This window comes from Sinocyclocheilus rhinocerous, unplaced genomic scaffold (genome assembly GCF_001515625.1).
Source record: "Sinocyclocheilus rhinocerous isolate Xijiao unplaced genomic scaffold, SAMN03320098_v1.1 scaffold2981, whole genome shotgun sequence".
In the NCBI taxonomy this organism is placed as follows: Eukaryota; Metazoa; Chordata; class Actinopteri; order Cypriniformes; family Cyprinidae; genus Sinocyclocheilus; species Sinocyclocheilus rhinocerous.
The window spans coordinates 184,814-194,666 of record NW_015639521.1 but is presented as its reverse complement, the minus strand read 5'-3'; positions in this window follow the sequence as shown (position 1 = coordinate 194,666).

Genomic DNA, 9,853 nt, shown 5'->3' with positions numbered 1-9,853 from the left:
TGTATAGTCTGCCCGTGTCTCCTTGTTTGATGTTGCACTGCGATGTCTCATGTTTCAAACATGAGTCTAATGTCTAGATTTGCTGAATATTTTTTTTTTTCTTGGAAAGGACTCTGATATTAAATTCATGTACAAATTTGACTCCTGCGCATGAATCCATGTTCAGAGATTTGGCCGGTTAGTGCCAATAAGCTACAACTTAAAATGTTAAGTTCACTGAACTAAATTGGGCTCTTTGAATTTCAGTAACATTAAACTGACTTAAAAAATCAAGTTGAATCTAGTATAACATAAAAAAAAGTTGAAATTGCTTAAATTATTTTTATGAGTTAAAGTAACTTAAAAACATAAGTTGTCATGGCTTTTTCATCATATCATTTTTTACAGTGTTTATAGCTGTGATTTTTCACGAACCGTTGTGACTTCCGTAAAAAGGTGACGTCAGAACTACTCAGTCACCGCCTTCAGTCCCCACCCTGAGCACTGCCACAGTCCCACTCTCCGTTTGCCAAACCCCCAGACAACATCGCATCCATGCCATTGCTGAGCAACAACAACACGGAAACATGTCAAGAAAACGCTGTTCAGTCTGGATGTCAGGAAACTACATCATTGCACAGTAGGGCTGTGTCGTGTTTTATTTAAGTCTATGCTAATTCACAAATGACCTCAAACGCCATACACAGCATTTGATCCTTTAGATTAGCAGGTTTGAGCGCAGGAAAATACCGTAGAGAATACAGAAACCAAATACTACATCGCCAATCTGGAATCATTTATATTCATGTCACACATCCGCATTTGTACAAGTGTATTCAAGTTCACGTGATCGCAAACGCTCATCTGGTCAGGTTTGTATTTATTGCATTCGGTGTTTGAAAAAAACAAAACACGAATTACCATTCTGAAACATCCTGTTGTAAGCGCGTTTGAGGAGGTGGTTGGTTGTCTCCTGTCGTCGCCGATTCGGGGTCTGAGTTCAGCTCAAACATGTAAGGCCGGACAACATTTCCCTCAACAGTGACCATCATTACCGGTGTTTCTATTGACCTTACTTGTGAGTTCACCAATCCACAGCAGGCTACAGCATACATGACCCTAGTTACCTGTGGTTGGCCTGGCCGTGCGTCACTCAGAAAACAACAGGTCAATCAGAAGAGAGTCTCATGAATATTAATTAGACAGCCAAAAGCAACCTGTTCTTTGCAGAGCTCCTGAGAGAGGAGCTGTAAAAATATATCGAGATGGTTTTTGGTACTTATACTGCAAATATATATCCTTAAGGACATCAAGACTTTAAAATAAAACTCCAGAAAGGTGTAAAATATGTGACCTTTAATTATCCCCCCGCCATTTTTGAAAAAAGCATTCAGAGGTTTGGGATCAGTATGTATATTCCAAATAAACTTTCAGTTATATTTTAAACTTTCTTTATATTCATCAAAAGAATCCTGTAAAAAGAAGGGGAAAAAAAGCATGATTTTCATAAAAATATTAAGAAGCACAATTGTTTTCAATTGTGATAATAATAAGAAATGTTTCTTGAGTACCAAATCAGCATATTAGAATGATTTCTGAAGGATCATTAAGACGTTTGTTTTACCATTTCATGTATTGAAGACTTTTTAAGACATTAAATTTAAGAAAACTCACCCGGAGGGATTTTGCTTTATTCGCACACGTGCTCCTTGAATACATTTTACAGTTGCGCACATCTATTTTTATTTGCGACTGAAGCGCCCGCACTGTCGAGCCCTGTCTTTAGCTTTGTCCAAATACCCACACTTGCGGTCTTGGCCACTTGAGAGCGCGTGCGCGCGATAGGAAGTAAGTGCGCAAGACTGTCCCAGGTCTTAAAAACGCCAGAGCGCAGTGCCCTTAACGCACGCTAAATCCACACTATCTCGAATACGGCTCCGGAGCGCTATTCGAGGCTTAGTGTATCCCATCATGCATCATGTTCTGGAAATAAATCGTGAGACTTTTTGCCGAGATCTCGCGAGAGGTCATGGAAACCTTTCCAATGCAAGTTAAATATTAATATATAATAATTAGATATTACATATAATTTGGTAGAAAAACAGTGTTTTTACGTTTTATTGGTGCAAAGATGAGTAGTGGTGATATTTATTTTGTACAACATTTGCAACTGCTTTTTATCACTTAATTAGAAGCACCGCAAATTAAAATTGTCATGTTATAGGGACTACTGAACAGACATTTAGAAGTTGATTTTAAAATGCAAAGTATTTAAAATTAAAATTAAAATTAAAATAAAGGTATGTAAACACTTGCATTTTTACAACACTATAAGTGTGTCCCATCAGGCAATGAAAAGTTCGACACACACTTGTGGTCTTCATCCTCACTTGAACACTTGGGCCAAATACAGGGAATACGTCATATAAGTGGTCAAGTGCAAAGACCGCAAGTGTGGGTATTTGGACAAGGCACATGTTGTGGCCACGACTGAACTTGTCCCTTTCCAGTCACCGTACTTTGTCATAACATTATCATCCTTTCAAAAAGCACATTCTTCAAAGGCAAATAATTAAAGGGATAGTTCACCCAAAAATGAAAATTACCCCACCCTCAAACCATCCTAGGTGTATATGAGGCTTTCAGATGAGTACAATCGGAGTTATATTTTTAAAAAATGGCTCTTCCAAGCTTTATAATGGCAGTGAATGGGGGTCGAGATTTTGAAGCCCAAAAAAGTGTGTCCATCCATCATAAAAAGTACTCCACATGGCTCCGGGGGGTTAATATAGGCCTGTGAAGCGAAGCGCTGCATTTGTGTAAGAATATATAAACCAAAAATGTATAAACCATAATCTCTAGCTTCCGCTAACTGTGATACGTGCGTATAAGAGAGAATGGTTTTCGTCTGAAAGTCATATACACCTAGGATGGCTTGAGGGTGAGTAAATCATGGGGTCATTTTCATTTTTGGGTGAACTATCCCTTTAAGCACTTTGTCACTTCTGTTATCCTTTTGTTTTATCTCATATTTTGTTCATTGTAAGGTGACAATCTCAAAATGTCAACTCTGTTATCTTGATTTTGTATAGCAAACAACTGAAAAGTGAATAAATTAACATCAAATTTTCTGCCAGCTTTCAGTTTCACGACCTCGAACAAAAGGCTTTTAATGTTAAAATAAACTGTAAACCCTATTACCTTTGTGAGAGTATAATTACATCCAAACATACTGTATATTAAAATATATCAGTTTAAGTTGAAATGACACGGTGCAATTTATTAACACTTCAAATTCAACAATTCAGTTGTTTAATAGAATGTTTAAAATCTTACCAGGATTAGCATAATCACCATATTTACCAATATGAAACTGGAAAAGACACCCATTATACATAATGATCCAGATATATGTGATATTGAAACTGTGTGATATTGGCATTTAAATAAATGAAAATATGGAAATATACTGTCACAGTCTAGATTAATTATGAACGAACTTTTCTTTCTTTCTTTCTTTCTTTCATCTAATATATATTGTCTCTCTTGAATTAAATGCAGTATATACTTAATTATTACGTCCATCAGCTATTCTGGTAATTTTTTTCATCTTCCACAAGAGGGAGTATTGTGTTCACTGATCCGTCCTTCTCCTCGAATCAGCTCAGCTGGAACTGTTCAACAAGCCCCATTAATGCACCTGTACTGAGCCAAATGGACCAAACGAATGGGACATTACCATTAAGAATACAGATTGGCCAATTAGAGCTACACCGGCTTTCAGCTGGTGGCAGCTTTAAATAAAGCTCTTTACTTTAGACCTGGCAATTTGTGCCCTTCTCTCTGTTCTGTTGCATAAATGACACATTACAGTTTAAAGGGGTCATATGATGCTTTTTTAAAGATCATTATTTTGTGTATTTGGTGTAACAGAATATGTTGACATGCTTTAATGTTCAAAAAACACATTTTTCAAATACTGTACATTATTGTAGGTCCTCTATGCCCCACCTCTCTCAAACGCTTTGTTTTCTACAAAGTCCCTCCTTCCGACAAGCGCAGTCTGCTCTGATTGGCCAACTGACCCAGTGCATTGTGATTGGCCGAACACCGCAAGCACTCGTCGGAAATGTAACGCCCCTTACCATAATCGCGAGCTACATCTTTCAAAATAAATGTAAAGACAGAGCCCGAAAGGGGAACAGAGTCGCGTGACAGACACAGTGATGAAGCTGGTATGTGTTTGCAGTACACAAGCCACGGTTAAGACAGCTGACTTCACTGTGATGTGACCCCCCCCTCTCTCTCTCGCTCTCGCGCTCTCTCTCGCGCTCTCCCTCTCTCTCTCTGGCTCTCTCTCTCGCTCTCTCGCTCTCTCTCTCTCTCGCTCTCGTGCTCGCTGTTCTGTTGTAAGTATTCTTTTGGGTGCATTATGCAAATATTTCCACATAGTGGGGTAGATATGTGGGGGCGTGTTAGAATGAGCCGTTTTAGGGGGGCGTGGCAGAGTCTTAACTTTGATAAAGAATATCTCTTTGGTTTTGAGACTTTAGTCTTTGCAACTTCAGGGATCTTATCTATGCACAATCAGCTTGTAACGCTCCAAAGAGAAAGGAAAACTTGAAATCGCATCATATGACCCCTTTAAGTCACTGTGTGCAAATGGTGGTCTGGTGATGCAGACTTTCCAGGGAATAAGTTTAGCATTTCTGGGAAGACTTTTTTGTCATGATGTCTTCAAGAAGCTTTTAGCAAAATGAGCGATTTACAGGTTCAAATACACTAACTGGTGTATTTAACTTCCCTATTTGTAAAATTACAGGGGGATGAGTGTGACATGATTGGCTGTATTTTTAATAATAGGAAGAAACGAATCTGCTCTCTTTATATGTGTAACAAAGTTCGTAAGGGGAAAAAGGAAGTGACTCAGGTAGGCGGTTTGGAGACTCGTGGCTCTTTGCGGGATGAGGCGCACTGGCCAGTTCGTCCGGGGCCACCCACATGCCTCGGCGGTCCTCTCAAAGAGGTCGATGAAGGCCTCCGGATCATCCTGAGGGCTCAGTTTGTTCAAGGGCAGGTGGGCTGGCAGGGCCGGGGCAGATGGACTTTCCCCCGCCCGAACCTCCCGGTCTATCCAGCTCCGGAACAGCTCGCGGTCCTCCTGCTGCGTCTGGACGAGGGCCCAGAATCGACGCTCCTGATCCTCCCGCAGGTCCAGCAGCGCTTGATGGTGCTCTTGGTGGAGGCCCGCGAGCGAGTGGATGACTTCCGCAAACGGCGAACTTGACGGAGATGACATGACGGCGGCGGCATTATCACTTCCTTTCCGGGTTTCGGCACCAGTGTAACAAAGTTCGTAAGGGGAAGAAGGAAGTGACTCAGGTAGGCGGTTTGGAGACTCGTGGCTCTTTTATTTCTTTCTTTAAAGTTCAACAAAACACAAACGGGGCGCTTCCAGCGCGTTCTCACTCTGCCAAGGGCATAAACTCAGTTCAATCAGCTCTCCTCCTCCAGCTACGGGATCACCACGAGTCCCAGTCTCTCTCTCTCGCTCTGTTCTCCAGTCTGCCCTTTTATCCGGTCTCTCCAGGCTAATTACTGCAATCAGACACAGGTGTTCATCATTTTGCACTTGACCTACTTACTCACCGCTCGTCTCCCGTCCCTCTCTCCCGCTGCAGACTTCGCTGAACCACGCCCCCCTCGCCACAATATGTAAAGAATATGATTCAGGCCTACTTAAGGTCAAAAAGTAAAGCTCACCACCATTAGACTAGTACTGCGAGTCTCTGTGCTGACATAACCTCTAAATCAGAGTCAAAATAATGACCTCATTCAACTAATGAAGGCTGTCTGGGTTTGACAACCATAACCCTCTGGACTTCTGACAAAATGCCTGTTTTTTTCTGGGTAGATCAGAGGAGATCGCTGAGCTGTGGAGTAAAACTCGCCGCGGTGTTTTGAAATTGGTGCTCCATAAAACAAACAGAGCAGAGAGGAGGAGAAACACTGACCCCCTACTCTCCAGGACAGAAGGCAAGACCTCTGAGCACTTGGCTAAAGGGATTTATTTTGCTTGCTGTGAAAATACCTTCATCTGATGGAAAGGTGGGGGGATAAAAAGTTCCAAGTCAACAGAGAAGCAAGGAAACTAGCACATTATTTCCGATCTGGGGGGCGTTTAGGCTTTCTTGACTATGCAAGCTAAAAATAGTAATTAAGGGAGTTGTTCTCATGATGTGGAAAGATAATTAGGAAAAACTAAACATGCAGGACGTGGTTTGACTAGTTACTATATGAGGCGAATGACACAGGTACTGGAAAAATCTGATTGCTCACTAGGAAAGAAATTGAAGTAAACCACATAGAGACATTTCAATATAAACATCATGATGGGTAATTTGTTTGATGTCTATGATTAAGGCTTTGGTCTTACCAATTTGTTTTTATCCAATTGCTTTTTAGATGTTAGGTCATTTCTATAAAACATGGAAAAGACACTCATAAAGTCCTTCAGAAAAAAATGTCCTTAACCATCTCCTTCCATTACTGAAGAAACAGCCTGAAGTCTGATGCTGGATGTGACCTTTGACTCCTAGTTAGAATGGAACCTGTATATTATGGCTGTTTGACATTGGAAAAGATTCTTTCTCTGTGCTCCTCTTTCTCATAAACTCTAAAAAGGGCAAGACCATAAAAAGACACTAGAAAATTATTATTTTTGCCATTTTCTATCTCATTAGGACACACATAATACAAAATTATTTAATTTTTTATTTTAATCTTGACTTTAATTTTTGATTTTAATGTTTGTATCACCCAGGATATGTCGCCACTTTGGGGGTATAAACTGAGTTTGTATAAACTGATGTTAAAAAGTAAATGTCGAATATGGCACAACAGGATTTTGAGAAAGGTTTATTTGTTTATTATATCTCTCAATAATCACTGAATTGCAATGAACTGCATATATGAGTCATAGAACACTGATGTATAAAATACAATACTAAACAAAAACACACATGCAAACTATATATTTTGTACTTGCTGTATGCTTTGTACATTGTTATTCATAAGTTTGCATATGTGTTTTTGTTGAGTCTTCTTTCATAGATACATATACATATGTATATGTGTGTGCATTTACACATGCCTGAAAAAAAAATCCATATATTGTTGACCTAAAACTAAATTCATTATTGGTAACTAAATTATTAATGATTAAATGACTGACAATCAATTATTAATTATTATTATTAAGATTTTAAGTATTGAACTGATTTTCTAAAACAGGATACAAAGTCTCAAGTCTATATGTTAAAAATATCTTGATTTATACCACTAAAATGGCGACGTATCCCCTGAGTTACAAACATAGGGACTTTAAGCAAAATCTGCTTTGGAACGGCAAGGCATTCTGGCTTTCTATTGCACATGTGTGACTTCTGCTTCTTCGTAAAAATCTAATTTGTTAAATTTCAACATAAACATAATGAGTTAACACTTAACAACTTTTTAAACGTGTAAGTCCCCTCCAAATATTGGAAATATGTGAAATACATCAACTTGTATACGAGGGTGAGTAGGCCTATTTTCCCACAACAGGTGGCCACGATGTTTTTAAATGCTGCCTGTGAGCTAAACAAAGAATGTATGAACAACGTCACCAGATCTAAATATTCACAACAAACACCCTTTCAACATGAAACCAAGAAATGAGACCTACACTTTCACAGCCACTCAACTGTTTGTATCCCACAGGATACATCGTCCCTTTTAGGGTTAATGCAGAATTCAGGGAGGTAAAGGACCTAGCAGGCAAAGAAAGATGCAATCAGCAATTGAATCTGATGAGCTTTGCAGTGCAGATAATGGAGTAAATGATTTACCTCTCTGCTCTCTCTTCTTTTGTGACTCCTTATTGTTGTCAGTGCTGTCAGTGTACCTGTGCAGATTTGTATGGTCACAGGTTGAAGGCCTGCATCAGATCTTGCTCAATTGTCAGCATGTTTCAAATGGTATTTGGCCTTTGTCTTATTTCCTTTTCTGTTCTTAAGGGTCATTCTACAAAACAGATGCCATTTGTATCCCTCATATACATGTGTAATGAGTTAAAAATTTACACTGGTTTAAAAAAAAAATGTACTAGCAAATACACATTTTGATTTATATAAGTAAAAGTACCTTGTTTTTTTATTCTGTTGATTTGTTTATTTATTTATTTACATTATTATTAAAAATACTTGCTCAGATTTTGTGTCAAAACCTGTTATCAGTTTCCACCAATTATTAGGCTACCGGCCTGATCAAGTTCAAAATCATTCAGAAATTTTTTAGTTTAAAAATAACATTTCTAAAATATGAAAGCATCTATTTCATAGAGGGTTTTTCATTGAGGTGTTGTAGACTTTTTGCCACCCTGTTCGGGTGCCATTCACACAGAATCAGGATTTTGGAATGCAGCCTTACATCACCTTGGTGACGCCAGAGTTGGCCACAGCATGATATCTAGGCTAAAAATTGGAGCAAGCTTGCCATGATGGCGTCACGCTCCCTATTGTGAGGAACGAGGAGACGGAAGGGAACTCACAATGATACATACTTTTATTCGTTCACACGGAACCAGGAAAACACACATAGGAAACAGGTAACGACGTTCAGACTTGACAATTAAAGGCAGAGTAAGTGATTTTTCAAAAACGCTTTAAAAACTGATTCGGGCCTGGAGACTAATGAACTCAATGAAATAATCAGGACAGGAACATAACCAAAAAAGGGCTAAACACTGGGACACAGGGAGCACATGGGGAACAAAACACAACACAAGCCTGACAGATGGAGGATGATTATATCAAAAGGTGAAAAAAAAAAGTTTTACAAAAGGTAAAAGTTCCCAGACTAGCTACAAATGACATTTACTGACATATGCATGTAATATATGACTAATATTGATGTATTATATAAGGTTTAATGAGTTAGTTAGCTTACTGCTGACAGAAAAGGAAAAAATATTACACTTGTAAACAATCAGCACGTCACATATGCATTCCAGCAGCACAGCTGGGCACGGTTAACTGTGCCTAAAACATTCTGGCTGGATGGTGGTAAAATGCTTATAGGTTTCAAAGATGAAACAACCCTTTTGTGTCAAATTGAATAGTCCTACCGCACAAGTACTTAAAGACCCGTTGTTCTCCCAAACATATTTCATTGCATGTATCAAGGTTTTCTAAAAAGTGAAGCGAGTCTGCGACTGTGTAGCTATTAAAAAGCAGAAACGTAGAACACAGACAAACACTCACTATTTACTCGTTGTCGGTCATTGCAATCTCTGCTGGATGCACAGTAAATTTTCGCAGTCTGCCTCGTTTAGAGGTGAATAACCTCAAGACAAATTGGTTTCAGTAGCCCTGAGCTCCCTCTTTTCATCATTTCATTTAGCTGCTTTGAATCACTCATATTATTCCCCTTTGCTACTATTCAGTTTCACAAAAACCTCATGCTGACCGAGGGAAAATACTTCAGCTGCTACAAAATATTTCCATGCTTTTGCAACTTAACGCTACAATATGAGGGATGATGACCTTCCCAAGACAATAGACAATTTCAGAAAAGCAGATGATGTCCCATGGTTTTTTGGTAGTTAGTTGCAAGCTAGCAAATGGTTTCATGTGAAATTACTAAATTACGAGCGTGTATCTTATGTCGAGCATATTTGTTTCTTAAGAACAGGCTGATTTGTTTGCACTGTGCATGTTAGAACAAAACCTGCCATCAACTAAATTCTGACCCATACAAATTATGGGTTCTCTTAATCAATGAGAACTAGAGTAGGAGAGATTAGACCCAATTATGCCGATTTGCATGTGCATAA